Below are 21,270 nucleotides of genomic sequence, written 5' to 3'. Positions count from 1 at the left end.
AGATATTATGTAGTTAGAAGACCGCGGGCTGGTTTCTCGTAACAACGTGTGGGTGAAGAAAAGTTGTCCATGTTGAGAAGAAGTACATGTGAAGGTGTAGGAGACATTCTTTGTGTTGTGACTACACGAAATAGCATAATTAAACATAGGGACACCACACTTTCGATAGTTAGTAGCTATTGGACCTGCGTAATGAGGACGGTGTACTTTTCATGGCCATTCCTGCTGTGCTTACCATGATTGATTGCAATGGTATTAAGGCAGAGTGCAAGAGGGAATCGTGTGAATGGGTCAGGGTGACAAGTCTAACCATAGGTGAGACAAGCTCCCTAGGTATGTCCTGACTTTGATGTGCCCTGAATAATTGTGGGTGATGCTAAAGGGCTAGGGGACTAGGGATGGAGCTAGCCAACCAAGGTCACTGAACGTACCTAATTTGAGGACCCCTAGGTGCTATATTGTGATTGTGGGTGCTTCTTATCTTATCTTTTTTTACTTTTTTTTTCTTTTTCTTTTTCTTTTCTTTTTATTATTCTTTTTTCTTTCTTTCTTTCTTTCTTTCTTTTTCTTTCTTTTGGACTTGCCTGAGTACAACCATTGCAATATGTTGAGGCCATCAGCCTTTCAATGGGTTGGAAAATGTCAAGCTTCGAAGGCTTAGGAAATGGATATTATAGTGATGATTGTGTCTTAGCCTCGTTGTTGGAGAAGTAGTTGTTGAGATGGGGAGATACACTTGAGATTTTGCAACCCTCTTTGGAACGTGCGATGTTGGTACAATTGAGATAAGAGCTGCCGTGAGTGCTCAGTGTAGAGTGTAACCCAGAAAGAGAAAGTGGTTATGATCATGCTTTTGAACAATGCATCAAATTCTTGCTTGTCTCGAGCTGCCCTCTTCTCTTTGGAGCACCTAGGGCCCGAGCTTCGGGGAGGGCTTGCACAGCTAAGGTTGCCACTCCCCGCGCAATCCCTTGATCTTCTGTTCCCCTGCACTGGGGATTTTTTTGCCTACATCCTGGGTGGTGTCACTTGGGGCCTCGTTTCTTTTTATACCTTTTAAAGGTAGGTACGTAGCTTTCTGATGGAGGAGCTTGTGCTGCATGCTCCCTCCGACGGCGGATAGCGTCCTTGCAAGCCAGCTGCATTGGGTGCTCCATGTCGGCTACCGTAGGGGGACCTGCAAATTGCAAACCAAGGATTAGGCCCTGAGGCAGGATAAAACTATTCACATGGAAGGAATTATACACTAGGTTATCTAGTGCATATGAGGAGGGGTGAGGTGAGGCATGCACTGTTTGTTGTAGAGGGACAACTCGCTGTTGATGTTCGTTTTTCCTCCAACCATTAGTGGATCTTGGCTTATGCTAAGTTGTACGAACTGGTTGTCATGGAGTGGAGCAAGGCTCATCCCTCGAAGGATAGACCTGAAAGGGGAAAAGTGTATAGATAGGAATGGTGCCCCGTCTACACCATCAGAGATGTTGGTCAGGGCTTCCTTGTCAGGATTGTGGGAGAGAAGGAAGGAGTCTCACTTGTAGCTTTCTCACTTGCACAATGGGGGAATACACACACAGGTGGAGGCTGAAAATAGTTTTCCTCTTCTTAGTTGTGTAAGCCAAAAAAGAACTCTAGTACAGAGAAATAGAAGAACCCTATATATGGGTCTCAAACCAAAATCAACTAACTAAGGTGTCATACTAACTGAGCCACGAACTAGAGTAGATAAGGATAGCTCTCATCTAGCTATTATTCATGGGCGGTAAACCAACCGCATCTGCAGCTAACAAGTCGGTGACATAAATACACAACGGTCACCCTGGCATATCACGAGTGGAGCTCGATATCTCAACACTCCCCCTCGAGCTCAATCCCAATTCTTGCACACCAAGCAGGTCTCTGAACTTGCGCAGCTTCTTTGCGCCCAATACCTTCGTGAATATGTCAGCTACCTGATCCTCTGTGGTGACATAAACTAGATCAATAAGACCTAGTAAAACCCTCTCCCGCACATAGTGATAATGCACCTCAATGTGCTTTGTTCTAGCATGATAGACTGGGTTATTTGCCAAGTGTATACTGCTCATGTTGTCATAATAAATGACAACTGGCCCATCTGTAGGCTGATGCATATCATAAAGTAGCTTATGCAACCAAGCTACCTCACATGCAGCCATTGCTGCACCCCTGTACTCAGCCTCTGTGCTCGACAAGGCAACTGTAGGCTGTTTCTTGCTGCTCCAAGTGACTGCAGCACTTCCAAAAGAGAACACATATCCACTGGTAGATCGTCTATCAGAAATACTACCAGCCCAATCAGCATCAGTGTATCCATGCAACTGTATATGAACCCCAGTCTCATAAAATAGTCCATACTGCAATGTGGACTTCACATACCTGAGTATGCGTCTAGCCGCATCCAAATGTGGTTTCCTTGGAGCCTACATAAATTGACTTACCAATCCAACAGCATAGCTCAAATCTGGCCTGGTAATAGTCATATAAATCAAACTTCCTACTATGTGTCTGTACATAGTAGGGTCTTCCAGAAGCTCACTTGCATCTACACTCAGCTTCACATTCTGCTCCAAAGGAACTGAAATAGGCTTACAGCTTATCATCCCATATTTGGATAGCATGTCCAATCCATACTGCCTCTGTAAGAGCCGTATCCCACTTGGTGATCTAATCACCTCAATGCCCAAGAAATAATGCAGCTCTCCCAAATCCTTCATCTCAAACTTCTGCTTCAATAGCATTTTCACATGAAGGATATCTTCATCACTATCACCTGTCATAATCAAATCATCAATATAAATGACAAGTAGCATAATACCTTTCTCTGTTTTTCTTACATAAAGTGAGAAATCTGCCTTGGAAATTTCAAAGCCAATAGTGACAAGATACTGTCCTATCTTGTCAGACCATGCTCTAGGTGCTTGCTTCAAGCCATACAAGGCTTTCTTCAACCTGCAAACAAACTCAGAATCAACAGCATGCACATAACCTGGTGGCTGCTCCACATAGACCTCTTCTTGCAAATCACCATGCAAGAAGGCATTCTTTACATCCATCTGATGTAAAGACCATCCCTTTGATACAGCCATAGCAATGACTGCTCTTACGGTTTCCATCGTTGCAACCGGACTGAATGTTTCTTCATAATCAATGCCATATGTTTGTGCATACCCTTTGACTACTAATCTTGCCTTGTATCTATTCACAGAACCATTTGCATTGTGTTTCACCTTATAAACCAACTTACAACCAATTACATTCTTATCTTTAGGCAAAGGTAGCAATTCCCATGTAGCATTTGCTTCCAAGGCATCCATTTCTTCATCCATGGCTTTCTCCCATTTTTCTTTTCCCATGGCTTGCTCAAAAGAAGTGGGTTTTGGTTCGTGTATCACTTTCACCATATAGGCATAATGAATGGTTGTAAATCCATCATATTTCAGCCTATCCACAGGATACCTAGCTCTGGTAGACCTGCGCAAAGTAGGTTCACTCCCAGGTGCTCTCAAAACATCCCTGGTCTTCCTTACTCTAGGTGTAACAATAGAAGGAATACCCAACTCATCATCAGTGCTCTGTTCTGAGCCACTCGATTCACCATCCACATAAGAGTGACCTGCATTCACATCAAACATGGGCTGATCTACCTTCTCTTTTCCTTTTTCTATCAAGCGACCTTTATTTTCCATATCCTCAACAAAGCATCCATGAGAATTAAATCTGAACTGCAAGCCCTGCTCAACCATTTGACCAACAGAAACCAGGTTCTTGGTGATATTCGGGACATGAAATACATCCGACAGGTATTTCTTTTTCCCATCCTGCATAGACAAAGGAAATTTTCCAATCTGCACAATAGGATGTGCAGTATCATTACCAATCTCCACAAATCCTGGTTTTTTCATTTTCCTTGCATCCTACATCCATTCTGCATGACATGTCATGTGGTTTGATGCACCTGAGTCAACATACCACACATCGTTGCTTTCTTCTGCACTTGTCACAGAATTGGTCATGTGCTGCACCATAAACAAATGCTCATTTCTGTCACCCATCACCCTATCTACTAGAAGATGCATAATTCCCTTGTTGCAATTTTTCATTCATGATGTCATTCTGCTTTTTATAGCAATCTTTAGCCATATGACCCATTTTACCACAGTAGTAGCATTCAACATTGCTATTTGCATTTTGGCCTCTTTGCCATTCACCACGACCTCTTTGGCTCCCCTTGCCTCTAGAGTTACCACGTCCTCCTCCATAGGACTGGTTTTCTTGAGTTTGCTGTATATTCTGATTTCTACCACGGCCTCCAGATCGGCCTCCTCTACCTCTGCCTCTACCTTTTCCAGCATTTGAGTAGAAGAGAACTTCTTTTGAAGTTCCTCGTGAAGAAGATGCACCACCATTTCTCTGCTCCTCAGAAATTTGAAGAGCAATCAACTCCTCAAAATCAGGAAATCTTTCACGGACAGAAATGGATGTTCGGAACTGTGCATAATCCTTTCCTAGACCATTCAAGGTCACAGAAACTAAATCATCATCTTCCACTGGTGACCCAATGGAAGCAAGTGCATCTGCAATCTTCTTCACCTTCATGTGGTAGTCATTGATGCTCATACTTTCTCTTTGCACATTGTGCAACTCTTGCTTGAGCTGCATTTTCCTAGCTTGCGTATTTGTGCTATACATTTTTGACAAAGTATCCCATGCCTCCTTTGGCGTACTTGCATCCTGAATATGCACAATCATAGAGTCTGAAATACTGATAGACAGCCAGCACATAACTTTTCTAGCTCTCTCATGCCATCCTTTAAATGCCTGCATTTGCAGTTGATTGGGAACATCGGGAAGAACTAGTTCTTCTTCATTTCCTGCAACGAATTCCCAATATCCTTTTCCCATAAGGAAATTCGTCATTCTAAACTTCCATGCTTGGAACTTGTTCTTGTCAAGCTTTTCAGTGACAATCTGTGAAAGAGAATCAGATGCCATTATAGAACACTGCAAAAAATTCTATCACTGCAAAAAACACAGCTTCAGCTTCACAAGGGCAAATTTACAAAACTGACGAAAGTGGTATTTGACCACACAGTCACTTCTTATTGACGATTTTGCATCAACATGCAACAAGGATGATTTTGTAACTCCCAATGTCTCTACGCACAGGCATACGATGCAATTTCTATGGTAACTTTTCATTGACCTATAGAACAGTGGTCGCACAGCAAAAAACAGGGCCTTTTCTTGAGTGCATGCGGAAAACTTCCGCCTCCAAAAGAGGTCCCAAAATGGCCTCGAATAAAAAAAATAGGGCAACCAAGGGTTAAAGCCCTCTCCCGCAGCATATACTACCCTCTTGCTACACCGTGAAGAGTGTCTCAATCTGAGACAATACACTCTAGTACAGGGAAATAGAAGAACCCTATATATGGGTCTCAAACCAAACTCAACTAACTAAGGTGGCATACTAACTGAGCCATGAACTAGAGTAGATAAGGATAGCTGTCATCTAGCTATTATTCATGGGCGGTGTACCAACCGCATCTGTAGCTAACAAGTCGGTGACATAAATGCACAACGGTCACCCTGGCATATTACGAGTGGAGCTTGATATCTCAACATTCCTATGGTGGTAATGAGGGTTGCATGCCCTTCTCCTAGAGGCAGGAATGGTCACCCAACTTCTAAATGTGTGGCGAGAGGAGGGGGCCTGAGGAGCTCAGCCTGTCAAACCCAACTCTTCTTCGTATGCTTGACTATCATTGCTTGTGTGTGTTGATATTATCTATACAGGGTCACAAAATTCATTGTTTATTTATGTACATATTTACGAATCCATGTCACTTCATGAGGATAAAAACCAATTGTAGAACTCCGGATTGTACTGGAGTGTGGCACACGCATCTAGTACTCATGGCAGCTTACTCAATAATGATAGATATTTTGCGACATTGAGTAGTATGGTACCTTGTCCGAGTCTACTGGCAATATATAAGTCCTCCTTAGTGAAAACCTTATCATCCAGAGAGTTCTCTTGGCTAGTTCCAACTAAGTCCGTACCCCCCATGGCAGTCAACACTCGAAAGGAAGTTGGTGCCACATAGGTTGGGTCTCTTTGAGACCACCATTTGGCCAATTGCTCCTTTGAGACTGTCATAATTTGGGCTCCTAGTTCGGCCATTGCAACACAGTTTTCAACTTCAACCCTCTGATTGTTACTTTAGTTGCTCTATCTCTAAGAGATTTGGTTGGCAGAGCACGTCATTGAATGTTACAGCTAAGCGTAGTTCGTCGGCTTCCTCATCAGAGGTGAGTCACATGCATTCATGCAGGAGCCTGTCATAGTGCTTGTCAAGATGTTCTTGCTCTTCCCATGATAGGGGAAATGGCAAGTATTCTTCAAGCTGCTCCTTAGGGAATGCTCCCATGTTCGCAAGGATGTAGACACGTGCAAACACTTTGAGTTTAGCATCCAACTTAGTTAAGCATTCTGCGACACTTCTATGTTCAATGAGGGCTTGCTTGGTTGCTATCTCATGCAAGGTTCTAGGAGTTTCCCTAGGCTTTAGCATAGCTGGGGGCTCAGGCCTAGATGAGCAAGATTGGTCAACGCTAGGGTTGCTTATGCTGTCGGGGTTTCCATGTTTCCCTTGAGGCCTTGCTGCTATTGTGTCATGGTTCTCCTTGGATGTGACCAGTATAGTCTTGTCACCTTGCTGTGATAGTGTTGTATCCACTCTTGATTGGTCAATGTGAGTTCTGTTGTTAGTGGATTGAGTGTTGCAAGCAACCGTTGATGGTAATGGTTGCTTTGATTTTTCAAGATACACGAATGTGTCTAAGGTTTCACTGCTATTAGGAGAGACATCAATGGGTTCCTTAGTGGATGGACTCGATGCTTTATTCCTTAGCTCTCTAGCGCTATTGGTCTCAATGTTCTTGGGGTCCACAAACACTTGTAAGTGCTGTTTTTTTCATTGTTTTCTCCTCTTTTTCTTGGTCACTGAAGGTGCATAACTTAACGACTCAGGATCTTGAACTAGGTCAGCCATTGATGTGCTTGGTTGGGCCTCAGCTTTCCCCTTCTTTGGTGTGTCCTCACGGGATGTAGCTACGACCTACTAGATAGCCTTGCTAGGTTGATTGGTCAGATGCGCCATCTCCTTGGCCACATCTTTGAGAGGTTTCTCCTCAAGCCTAGGCTTTAGGTGCTTTGAAGTGCTAGAGTTGTCAAGGATGCTAGTTGCGGCACCTCCTCCACATGTGAACTGCTAAGGACACATTCCGCAAGGGTTGTTGTCACGGCCAATGGTTGTGATTGCTGTGATCCCTGATTGGAAGTAGTAGCGACTAGTCTAGTGGGCTGGCTACTCTTGGTGGATTGCGGTGTCAAGTCCCTAAGGAGATCGAAAGTGGTCGTGTCTTTTGTTGCCCTTTGAGCATTCACTTGTGTAGATCCTCGGGGGGTCACTCATGAATATATGTATATATAACGTGAGTTCAAAATAAGGGATTTTTAAAATACTATTTTTATACATTTTTTACATACAGAAGGGTGTCATATAAAGGGGTTACTTACAGATTGAATAGAAAAGGGTTGTGTTTTATTCAAGAAAAATTCACAAATTGGGATACTTATAAATAGGCCATGAACGCACGCTATATAGAGAATATATATATAGTGAACCCCGAGTGTAGATCGAGCATGAGTTGATCTAGTCACATTAGGTTGCAAAAGCATATCCTTGGGCCGAGAGCTATGGATGGTGTCATGTCCCACCTCTTGGACATTTGGAAGCTTAGATGGAGATAGAGATTGGGATTGAGCAGCTGCACTTGATGACTACTGTTATGCTTCCTGTGTCCGTTTAGGGAAAGAGGGTGTAGGAGACTTGGGACTCCTAAGTGGCTCCAACACTAGCTGGAAGATTTTCTCGTGGCTTTTCGATGATTTTACCATTTGTTTTGTTGAGAATTTAGCCTTGCCATGGGAAATGTTGTGCCTATGATGCCTATTATCCTCTTGGGGAATCAAAGGCTCCTTGGGCACTAGTGGCTTTTGTGTCTCCTCAACGATACATATGATATCTGCTTGTCAAGCATGCTAGGCTGAGGATCTACCCTCCGATTAGTCCCGTTTGGTTTCTTAGTTTCGACCATGAGGGGCTTGGTCACTCCAATGTTTTTGACTCGAGACTTGGTTTTTCATTTAGATATCCTCCTACGCTTCTTTGCTCTTGATACAATCTAGCCTTCAGTCAATAGAGGAGGTTTAGTAGGGGGTTTTGGCACCCAAATCCATCGGTTACCTGTGTAATACCCTTGAGCACGTAGTAATGCTTTGTGTATCCATCGCGGCGTTGTGCTGCCCCTCCATCAATGCCTTCGTCTATAAGGCTTGGGATTCTTTTGGGGTCTTCTACTATATTTATAAGTCCAAAGCCCGTCCTTGGCATTGTCTCTTGACCTTCTTGTTTCAGGCATGGCCTCACTCCCTAGTTCTTGTTGTTCGACCTGTGCTTGTATCAACTCTTCCAACAAGTCCTTGCTCTCTTTAGTAGGCTTGACTATTATGTCAGCACGTTCCTTGCCTTTCCCTCGAGGTTTGATGAGGTCACCCTTACTAAAGGTTGTGACTATCCTCACACCCAGTAGTGTCAGGTGTTTCTAGGAGGGTTTCCTTCCCACAATTAGCACTATTTGGAGGAACATGAAATAGGATAGGAAAGCTTTCAGTTTCAATTTTCACAAGGATTTTGCATTTCCCTATGAGTGCTTGTGGGTGTCCCTCATAAGGGCTAAGAGTTGCATTATTCGGTGTGAGCTCTGGTTGGCCTAGTAGGGTCCATGCTTCATAGGTTAAGATATTAAAATTTGCTCCTTCATCAATCAGAGCATCGATAGTGTGCTCTCTTTTAGCGGTGAGTTTGACCCTAAGATAAGTAGGCGGTACTATGTCTTCCTCTTCCAGGTCTTGGCTCATAAATTTAAGCCTTCTGACAAATGCCCTTGGGTCCCCAACTGCACAACCAAATGTGGATTCTCCACTAATGTCTTGGATCGCATGTGCAGTGCTATCCAAGGTGCATCTATTGTTAAGATTGTCATATCTAGCCATCCTCGCCATTGCAGCTTGATGTTGTTGCTTTCCGCTTTGACTAGATGCAATCTGAATGCAACACGTACATGTTTTTGTAGTGCAACCTTTTTGCCCTTGTTGGCTAGATTGGCCCATTGAGGTTCTAGGGTCTCTGTTTGTCTTTGTTCAGGTATGGGCTTTTGGTTGCTCTTTTGCAAGTGACACTCCATGCTTGTGTAGAGCCATTACTACATTAGGGCCTAATTTGGAGGACCTGTCATGGCGCATGTTTTCTCTCCAACCTACTTGGGGGAGGTGCAAAGGGGGCAGAGTCCCCTCTACGAGGGTCCGGGTGGGGGCAGTCCACCCCAGCCCGTAGGGCCATTACGGTAAATGCCATGCACCATTTAAAGGACCATTCGTAGCCAAATTTTGAACTACTTGCTCTAAATTTCAGCCTAGTAATCGATCTATGATATGGTTTCGGCTCTATATGGTCTCTCGGCCAGTTTTGGGGTATACAGGTTAAGATTTGAAAAAATCCAAATTCCGCCCAACAGGTCCAAATTGTAGGGGCCGAATGCCCGATTCGGCCCATTCGAGGGTCGAGTAGAAAGGGCCAAATGTAACTGGTCTGAATGTCAAATTCGGCTAGTCCGAGTTTGGTTGTCCGAGGGTTGAGTGGCTGAGTGGGCCGAGGGCTAGTCAAATGGGCCAAGTCAAGTGGGCCGAGGGCTCAATGGTGAATTTGGCCAGGCCGAATGTCAAATTGTCTGAGTGGGGTTGGGCCGAGTCGACAGGGCTGATGGCCAAATTTCAAAGTTGGTCCGAATGCTTCACTCAGATGGGCCGAGTGAAAGGTTTTCAAGTATAGTGGACCAAATGGCGGAATGGTTCGAGGACTAATTCTGGGACTCGGCCCGAAATTGCCGTCACTCGAACACCCCAAGCACGACATGATTTTCGCCAGACTTCAAATAATTCTTCGCGCCGAGTAATCGAGAGCTTCCTACTTGTTGAGCACCTCTAGATCCAAGCTACTCATGTAGGGGAATGTGTGGAATTACGTAACCTATGCAAATAACTCCTAAACAACTAGATCGAAGCAGATCCACGTGATGAAGCTCTCTCCCTCTCTCCTGCTCTCCCGAAACCCTGCAATGCACAATGTGGCCTTTCTTGCCACTCCTGGCCCCTTATCACCTTGCCCAAGCTTGTACTCACCTTAGGCTTGCTTCCCTTACTAACATTTAACCCAAAATTTCTTTTTTTTGCCCTTATTTTCTCCGTTTCAGCCTATTATACAACAACAGAAAATCCTACTGTTTGCTCCAATGTTTTGCTCAGCTATCCTTCCTAAATGCAAGAAAAAATCAAAAGGAAAATACCTACACTACTCCATCATGCTTTTCCAAATCCAAAAACAAAAATCCTACTTGCTAAGGAGATCCAATACCTCTTCAAACTCCCTCGCTTCCTATCTATCTATCTCAAGCATTGGTTTGGGGAAAACCCTACTTCGATGCTCAATTCGAAGCGCGCAAGTGCTCAAGGCTCGAATCCGTTAGTCCTGGAAATGGAACCAAAATGTGGAAGCTTTTGCTCAACCACCAAGACCCACAGACCGCTTATTGTTTCAAGCGTTCCAAGCCGAGTACTAATGGTGGCTACCTCTCACATAGCCGACACGCCATCAATATCGACGAGTGTAGTAAGCTTATCTCCATGCCGATCGAGTTACCTCCTCTCTCGTGCACTTTGGTAGCTCCACGATCCAAGTGCAAGCTTCAAGCGAGCTTCATCCTCAAGCTCCACACTCCAAGCTCCATTTCCATGAGCAAGACAAGAGAATAGAAGAGAAGAGAAGAAGAGAGAAGAAGATGGAGAGCTTCTCCTCCCCGGTCCCTCACCCTCACACACTCACTCCATCACACTCTCCCACTCCCTCTCTCAAGCACAAGCTCAATCAAGCAAGAAGAAGAAGAAGACGAAGAAGAAGAAGAAGAAGAAGAAGAAGAGAACCACTTTTGGCCACACACAAGAATGAGCTTCTCATTCACTTTTCAACTTTATATACAAAACCCTAAATCTCTTTTGGGCGGTCATCCCCTTATCCCTTTTTTTACATGGCGGTCCGTGGTCTAGGCATTTTTTCCCATTGTCCTCCTATCTTCTTAGCTTCCTTCCTACCACCCATCTACCTTTACAAATTGCACGGGTGAGATCCCAGCGCTCTTTAAATTAGATCATGATGAGCTTGCGCTCTTTTTCAAAAGTATTGACTTGCGCTTTTTCTTGTACGCATTTTTTCTTTATTTAGGACTTTTCTATAATTCTTGTGTTTCCATATTTTTCATGGCACACCTTCGTCTTCTGTTTAGTTTTGCCTTGGCATTTGTCTTCTACTTTAGATTTTTGAGATTTTCCACCTTGTTTGTCTGACGATTAACACACAGTATAGGTTTCTGAACATAGAAAACAATTGGCCTACTTTCTTCTATATGAATGTAACTGATATCCGTCCCTGAAAAAGAAAAGATATAACGATATCCTGTTTTGAAAATTGTACATAGCATCCAACCTATCCTATCGATGCTGATGTATCTCCACTTGTAAACATCTGTCATTTGTGAATATCCCTTGTAAATATCGTAGCATATGGCTAATGATAATAAAAGATAACAATGATTTTTTTGTAAAAATATTGTGCTCTTTGTCCCATTTATGATGACCCAGAATAATACATCTATTGCTAGTCGGACTAAAATTCAGGAAAAGAAGTATCTCCTTAAGAAGATTAAGCCACCAAAATTTGATGGCAAGGGCAAAGACATTGAAACCGGTGAGCCACACCTGTGGTGGAAATAGTGGTGTAAAGACCAAGGACTTGCTAAGACAGCTATTACTTGGGAAAAGCTAAAAGAAGCTATTTGTGGTCGATATTTGCCACTAGCTTATCGCACACTAAAAATGAATGAGTTCTTCAATTTAAGACAGCTGGGAATGAGCTTGGATGCATATTACTCAAAGTTTATTTCACTACTTAAATATGAACCTTCCATGACAATTGCTCAGCATGTGTTTAATTTTTGTCACAGATTGAATGCTTGTCTAAACAAATGCCTTGAATATATGTGCCCAACTGATTTGCAATATGCTTTGATTCATGCACTATCCCTTGTTTAGGAGATTCAATCAAAGCCAAGGAATAATAGGCTCTGGAATCAAAACAAAGGGACTTCACAGGGCTATGTTAAGCGAGCCCAAGATTAGCATCCGCCTGGTCATTGAAGAAAGAGAGCCAAAACAAATGCAGTCAGAAACTTCATACCTACGGGAAGTAATTCAGGAGTACCTAGGTATTTCCACTTTAATGAGCTAGGCCACTTTAACAGATAGTGCCCAAAGCTTGGCCAAATTCCTCACCAATGACATTATAGAGGTCAGAACCAAGCTTCAATTCCAAAAGGAAAAGCATTTATTGAAATTCTTAAAGAGCTTGAAGAAGAGGGCAACCCAACTACAGAAATTGATATGGAGAGGGCATCAGTTCACGCCACACTCCATAAGAAAGGCCCAAATTTTCAGTTTTCAGTGATTCAAACACCATCAAAATATGAGGGTAAGTCCTTTAAAATTTTGATTGACTGTGGAAGCACACACTCCTTCATGTCACCAAAGTATGCCAAGAAATTAGATATAGACACAATACCTACATCTAGGTTGCTTATGGAACTTTCCAATGGAAAAGAAATCATGTCTACTCAGCAAACTTGCAAAGTGACATTTAGCCTGGGAAGGAATCTCTCTAAAATGTGATTTAGGATCATGAATTTAGGTGCCTATGAATGTCTATTGGATATGGATTGGCTAATCCCCAATGGCGCACATATTCAGTGCAGAAAAGGCCAGGTGACTTTTCAAAACCTAAAGGGGAAAAAAGTGATGACCCAAGGTGAGGTAGGAAAACCCAAGGTTCAACTAGCCAAATCATCTCGCATAATAAAAGGGTTAAAAAAAGGATTACTTGTGTATCTCACAAAATTAAATAAGGTTGAGTAGAATAATCAAGATGAGAGAGAGCCATATTGGCTGAAGGAATATGATGTCATCTTCCAAGAAGAGCTAACTAAATTACCACCTCGAAAAGAGAAGTTGATCATGAGATCAGACTTGAACCAGGAGCTGCTCCAAATCGCTAAGAATCCATATAAAATATATATCCCTGATGCAATTGAGCTGAAAGAGCAACTCAAGCAGTTATTGGATCAAGGATACATCAGATACAGTAATTCGCCATGGGGAGCCCCAATATTATTTCAAAAGAAAAAGGACGAAACTCTCTACCTTTGCATTGATTCCCGAGGTCTAAAGCAAGTAATAATAAAAAATAAGTATCCGATCCCAAGAATAGATGAGCTACTTAATAGGCTACAAGGGGCAAAGTCTTTTCCAAGATTAATCTCGGATCTGGTTATTACCAAATAAGGATCAATGAAGAAGATATCCCCAAAATTGCCTTCAATACCAAATATGTTCATTTTGAATTTCTTGTAATGTCTCTTGTTCTATCTAATGCCCCTGCTACATTTAATAGATTAATGCAAGACATTTTTCAACCTTGTCTTGATGAGTTTGTCCTAGTCTTTTTTGATGACATCCTAACATACTCCAAGAGAGACGAAGACCATGAGCTACAATTGTGCATTGTGTTGGGGATACAATGAGGACGCACATGCTGTATGCGAAGAAAAAGAAGTGTGCATTTTTCAAAAGATAGATGGAATATCTTAGATTCATAGTATCTGCTGAAGGAATCTCTGTAGACCCAGCCAAAGTTAGAGATATTCAAGAGTGGAAACCTCCAACAATAGTTGAGAAAGTGAGAAGTTTTTTAGGGCTGACTAGATGGTATAGAATTTTTATAAAAATTTACACCCTAATAGGTGCACCTCTCACTGATTTGCTAAAAAAGAAAACTACTATTGTATGGACACCCATTGAGCAAGCTATTTTTGAGTAGCTCAAGAAAATTTTGGTAATAGCACCCATTTTAAAGCTACTTGACCTAAGTCAAGAGTTTGAGGTCATAAATGCAAGTTCTCTTGCACTAGGTTGTGTGCTTATGCAACAAGGTCATCCAATAGCCTATTCCTCAAGGAAACTGAAAATCCATGAGAGAAATTATGCCACCCATGATCTCGAGCTATTAGCTGTGATCCATGCTCTCAAATTATGGCGACACTATCTGCTTGGAAGCAAGTTTACTTTGGTCACTGACCACAAAAGTCTCAAATGGATCTTTACTCAATCACACCTCAACATGAAGCAGCATCGATGGATTGAAGTCTTACAAGAATTTGATTTTGAAATCAAGTTCAGACTTGGAAAAGAGAATGTGATTATTGTTGATGCATTAAGTCATAATGCTTTTTTGAATGCACTTATCATGGAAGAGCCATCTAAAGGAGAGACTTTAGCTACCATGATATTGATACCTAGCAATCTAATCATTGAGCTAGCCAAAGAAGAGGCAGACAAGGATCCTAAGTATCAGCTAATGCTTAGAGAAATCCTAGTTGACACTAATCCTAAGCTCTGAGCCAAATACCAAAATTTCGTAGTGGATGATGGACTTGTCTATTTCAAGACAAAGCTCTGCATTCCTCTCGGTCAAGTGCTGAAAAAGAAGATATTATGGAAAGCCCATGACTTCCCGTTTTCAGGACACCCTGGCTATGCAAAAACTCTTAATTAGTCAGGAAAAGTTACTACTGGGAAAGAGTGAAGCATGATGTACTCTCAAATATGTTACTGAATGCCTAAGTTGCTAGTGGGTGAAAGCTGAGCATGTCAAAATGCCAGGCAAAGCTCTAGCACTTGACATTCCATAGATGAAATGGGAGTTCATCAGTATGATTATCATAGTTGTCTTACCTTCTATTCAAGGAGAGTATAATTTAATCATGGTGATTGTGGATATGCTAACAAAGGTCACTTATCTTATCCCAGTCAAGACCAACTACAAAGCTTCAGATATTGCACGACTGTTTGTGAAAGAAATCTTTAGGCTTCATGGATTTCCTAAATGGATCGTTAATGACCGCGACTCTTTGTTTATGTCACATTTCTAGAGAAGCCTATTTGAAGCAATTGGAACCCAGCTTTGCTTTAGCATAGTTTACCATCCCCAAGCTGATGGTCAAACAAAGTGGGTTAATCAGGTCATTGAAGATATACTAAAATCTTACTGTTCTAGAGAACTGACAAGGTGGATACAGTATTTGCCCTTAGTAGAATTTTCCTACAATGCATCATATCACCAAAGTATTCAAATGACTCCATTTCAAGCATTGTATGGGAAAGATTGTTTGCCACTAAATTTCTCTAATCCAACCCTAAAGGTTGAGGCTTCTAAGAAAATACTAGAAGACATGGACGATTAGGTCAAAACTATCAGACAAGACATCCAAGCTGCCAAAGCCACCAGAAAGCTTATGTTGATCTAAGACGGCAAGAGTGTATTTTCCAAGAGGGAGACATGGTTTTCATTTGTGGATGCCCAAAGAAGAATTCTTTGTCATTAGGAAAGTTTAAAAGTTGAGTCTAAGGGATTGTGGACCATACAAGGTTCTCAAATTCCTAGGAGCTAATGCCTACAAACTACAACTTCTTGGTCGTGTGAAAGTCCACAATGTATTTCACGTTAGTCTTCTAAAAGCTTATGTGATAAATCAAGATCATATTCCAGCAAATTGTAATGCCTAGTCAAGGAGCCCTTAAACTCTAGCCTGATAAGATTCTAGATGTAAAAGAGAAACCTCTGCGAAACAAAACCATTAGAGAGTATCTTATCCATTGGAAAGACTATCATGAGGAAGATGCCACCTGGATAGAAGAGACAGCTCTAGAAAAACAATTTTCCTAGTTTTTTTCTAAAGTTCTAAATCTCCTTCCTCGTGTGAACTACCCCTTATAGGAAAGGGGGATAATGATAAGGCAAATTTTATTAAATTTTTAATGATAAATATTTTTTTTTTTCCTTATCCCCTCAACCGACAGTCATGCTGGAGGGGGGACGGGAATTGTAAGGTTTCAGAAGCTCCCGGTGGGAGCTCACAGGTGTAGAGCGCCATGCCTCTCGCCATGTCGAAAGGAAGGATCCCCCTCCCCTCCCCTATTTAAACCTTGCATTGCGCCGCCGAGGGAAGAAGGATCGAAATTCAAGAGAGGAGAAGGATAAGGCTCTGTGAGGGAAGTCGTCCAACTGACCACTGCCGAGGGGGGAGGAGACAAGGGCTGGCCACCATGTAGTCAGAGGAGGTCGCCAACCGTTGTTAGAGTGGAGGGAAGGAGTCAAACGTGCCACCTCATTACCATGTTGTGGACGAGATTGGGCTGCCCTGCAGCCAATGGGAGTCGTCACCAGGCTGAAAGGGAGTGGAGGATTCTGCATGCCGCCACGCTGCTCAAGGGAGCCATCTCCCTCCACGTGGTGCCACGAAGGCTCCTACCCTTTTTCCCATAAGCTTCTAAGAAGCTTCTTAGAAGCTTCTAAGGGTCTCCTCCAAGCCCCACCCTTCCTGTGGGCTTGGGGATTTCACCCCTGTGTCCTAAAATCCCTCCAAGACCCCCTTCTTATGCCTTTTGGAAACACAACTTTCCCCCCTCCCCCCCCGCCCTGTATTTTAAGCCCCCACTCCCATGAGGTGTTGGAACCATGTGTTAACCCTTAAGCCTTTCTTTTGGGCCTATTACCCCCGGGCCCTAAAAACCCCCAAGGCCCCCTTCTCATGTTTTTTGGAACCTCACCCCCACTCACCTCCCCCCTCTCGGGTTTTAAAATCCCCTAAGCCCCTTTCACCCTCATGCTAAAACCCTTTCCCGGCACTTTGGAGTCACTTCCCCCAAGAGCACAAAGGCCTTAAGAGTCTTATTACTTTTTCCCTCGTGTATAATCCCTAAAAGACCTATTCCCTTGGCTTTGGAATCACCCCCTTCCTGTGGCCTCTTAAAACCACTTCTCCCATGATCACCCCTTAAGCCTTTTCCTTGGCTTCCAAACCTTTCACCCTCCCCCATGTGTAAACCCCCATAAGCCCTTTTCCTCCAAGTTTGACCTAAGGGTCCTTCGACCTTACTTATAACCTTTACGGTTACTATATTCCCTTAGATTTCTCTGCTGCACCTTGTGTTTTTTTCCATCCCTTTTCATTCCTCGTTGAACGAGTCATTATAAGGCCATTAAGCCTTCCCCATGGCTTCAATGGGTCTTAGTCGTAAAAGATTTTGAAACACCCTTTCGAATTTCCGACTTCAAGGAGGGAGCCTTCCAAAAACTACTTTTGACGGGCGGTGCGAGGGAGCGACGGTGGAATTCCTAGGAGGAGTTGTAAAGCTGCTTCCACGTCCGAAAAACTACAATTGCGATGCCTCCTAAGAAAGTCCAAGGCGCAACCACGGGAGGGTCATCTCCCGGTATCCATGTGGATATCACACCCCAAACCCAGGTTTTCCTTCTTAATTTTTATTTGATATTGTTGTAATTCAAACATGCAAGGTTAATTATTAAAAATAGGATATATTTTGTCCTAGTTGTTTACAACGAAGGAACTTAGTCATCAATACCTTTAAATGAAACATGCAAATGAAGAAAGCATAAACGCATTTCTAGTAAATAGCTTATGCATCGAAATAAATTATAAGACTAGATTATTATCCATTAAAATATTATACTTCGGTTAAGCCTTGAAGTATAAACTGTGTCTCGCACTATTAACCCATATCGCAATAAATCATTATGGAAAGTGCAAAGCATGAAACGATTCTTACGGTGGATAAACTCTATGAAACTATCGTTGTCAATAGCATAAATTATCCAGTAAAAGGTTGCTTGTTTAGCATAGAATTTATTCGCAAAGTATAGAAGGATTATTTGGAATTAACCTAACCTCAAATCGATAAAGTTAAGGATTGAAAAATCAATTTACGCATAGACAACAAATCATGTGGAAGTAATCTCGAAATTATCTTCTAGAGTTAACCAAATTGACATAAACTTAAAACACCTATGCTGCGAGATACTTGTTGGAAATGAGTTAAATTCCAAGAAATGCCTATACCTTAAATACTTGCCACATTCCCTGAATATAGGGACTGTGAATTGTAATTGTAAAAGGAACTAGGGTTTGTCCCTGAGAATCTTACAAAGATGAAGCTTGGAAACCCTAGGTCTAACGACGTCAGCTTAAAGAACTTGAAATAGATTGTTTCATGACTCCATTGTCTCATAGTTCTATGCGACACTTGCATAGCAAATGCGGAGTCATATGATCTTGTGATTGGATCACAAGAGAATGGCCAAAGTCTCGCAATTGGGGTTGGTGGATCCTTACGCAAGTTATCTTGCAAAAAGGATGAATACTTTAGTATCCTTCTTGAGTAAGGAAGATTAATTGGAAATTAAAGACCAGAAACTGAAGTACCCAATGAACTTAAGGTTTGACCAAGATGGGTTAATAGGGTACACCCTAACCCAGGATATAGAGAATCTTGCCAATTTGCAAGTCATCCCGGATCGAGTGCTGGATGCATTCTAAAGGAAAGATTCATTCCTTAGGAGTTTGCCAACAACAAAAACGGTCAATGGAAATGTTTGTGCTTGCCATAGATTCTAGAGTACTGTTTGACCTTGTTTGATCAATGAATTAAAAGATAAATGAATATCTATACTTCAGGTTGATGGCCTGAAGGGAGAGGTAGCTTCAGTTACCCCCGATTGCCTGCCTGACCCTAACCAAGGGGGTTATTGACTGCACCGGGAATGTGGACCGAAGCCACCGCGAGAGGTCTCTCTGTTGAGCACTACTTGGAGTAAGAGGATGCTTGGGTGCCAGGGGGGCTCTAGCCGTAAATCCCTCGCCTTCCGGGTCCTGCACAAGAGGCTAACGTGACTCACGATTAGATCTCGAGGCCCGCATACTAGTCTACAGACGGAAACTTGGATTAATGATCCCTGTGGATTGCTGGATAGCCTTCGGGCGGATTGTGGATAAGTCTACGGGCTAGACTCTTAGTATTTCAAAGATAAAAATGATAACCTGTTAATAAGAAACTTGTCTGATATTGTTTTTCTATATCAAGTGATAAAATTATGTGAAGGAACAAGTACCTAATGGGTTAATTAAAGAAGCTAGTTGTTACATGTCCAACTAATGTGTTAGGTAATTAAATAACTAAAACAACCAGAGGAAAGTGCGGAGGATGGGCCATAGGTCCGTCCTACGGATGGGTGGTCCTGGTTGGCTGGGAACTTTTCTCAAATTCACAATGGACAGCCGGAAGATCGTCAAAGAACATGAACAACTAAAGCGTTGACCTAGAGTTAAGAGTGAACCCGATTTACGCCATTTTAGGGAAACGGAATGGGACTATGCCTTATGGCAGAGAGGTTGAGCTTTGCCTCCCTCTCGTTTCCCATTCTCCTTGAACCAAGTGCAGCATGAATTCGCTTCAGACCTTGTGAATTTGCATAAAGTAGTTCGCTTCGGTCCGACGCTAGTGGCTGTTAGGAAATGACCAATCAGGAAAACCTTAATTCAGGTCGATCCTAAGTGGGAACGGCCGGAATACTTTCGCTACGTGGCATACACGGAAAGCCCTAGATCGCAAACCCCGTAACATTCCATTTAAGTGCCAGGCAGAGCTTTCTAGACATCCTTTCCGATGGACTGCTAAGATGTGTCCTGGATGACACTAGTGGACACGTTATAGTTGATATCAGAGCCAACCAACAACGGAATTGTTTTATGAAATCTTAATAAGAAGAAGTAAAGAAAATGTTGATGTTCCAAGCATTTTCTTACCTTCAATACTGTCTTGCAGAATTACCAAGCGTGGAACAAGTTCTTGGTATTTCGAGTCATGTTTATGACTGCAATGCATTCTCCGCATTATCGACAAAGGGTTGGGATGATGAACATCGTGGAGCAAATCTATAATCCATCACCCTTGTACATGGAACAAAGATGGACGGGTGCTTCAGGAATCTACTATATAGCCGCCCACCGGTTTGCTTATCTACAAACCAACCTAAAGAGGATCAAGTGGTTGGAAGACCTGAAAGTTGTGAAGCTATTCATTTTTGTGGAAGCTCACGTGAACTCAACTTTACATATTCGAAGTCGGAGGGTTGAGATGAACTCATATGTATATGAGGAAGTAACCCGTGTAATCCCAGCCAACAAGATTAAAGTGTTGGGCCGCCATGAGAAGTATGGATTCCAACGGAAAGGATATCCTGAACTTCCAATGACTTACCGATTCCTGAAGATCCATGACCCGAAACCATACTATTATACAGTTCCTGTAGATAAATGTAATACAACGTTGTTCTCCCCAAACTAAATGTAACAGTTGGCTTATCATCGCAAGAAATGTTGTATTCGAAAGGGCTATGGCCATATAAATACAAATAAAGACTTCTTTTTATCAATGTCTGATTGTTTATAAGAGTTGATAAAAAGTTAAGTAGCTACATTGTTTACGTGATAGCTGAATTAAAGATGTAATATAAATCAATAACGATTATCGTATAATAATGTTAAGAAACCTTTATCCAGGCCCAACCCCAGGTACAGGTTCCTAATTTTCCTCCTACATCAAGTACTGCTGTAATCCAGGAGAAGAATTTTCTTCTCAAGCAGATTAAGCCACCCGAGTTTGACGGGAGAGGCAGATTCACTCAAGCTGATGCTAAAATTTGGATTGAATCCATGGAGGATTACTTCGAAGCAGCTGGTACTGCACATGCCAATCAGGCTATGCTCACCAAGCTAAAGTTCATCGGCAAAGCCCGGCTTTGGTGGAAGCAATGCTGCAGGGATCAAGGGATCGCTGAGGGATCCGTTACCTGGGAGAAGCTGAAGAAAGCCGTGCAAGGAAGTTACTTGCAACCTGCTTATCGCACGCAGAAAATGAATGAGTTCTACAAGCTAAAACAGCTAGGGCTCACGCTTGATGCATACTATTCTAAATTTGTCTCCTTTCTTAAGTATGCACCGCAGATGGACATGACACAGTAGGTGTCTAAATTTTGTGTGGGTTTAAATCCACCAGTCAATACCTGTCTCGAATCTATGCATCCATTAGATCTTCAGGACGCACTCATTCGA

Source organism: Lygodium microphyllum, chromosome 25 (genome assembly GCF_053477565.2).
Source record: "Lygodium microphyllum isolate KBCC chromosome 25, Lygodium_microphyllum_v1.1.10, whole genome shotgun sequence".
NCBI lineage: Eukaryota > Viridiplantae > Streptophyta > Polypodiopsida > Schizaeales > Lygodiaceae > Lygodium > Lygodium microphyllum.
Note: the sequence above shows the minus strand (reverse complement) of the source record.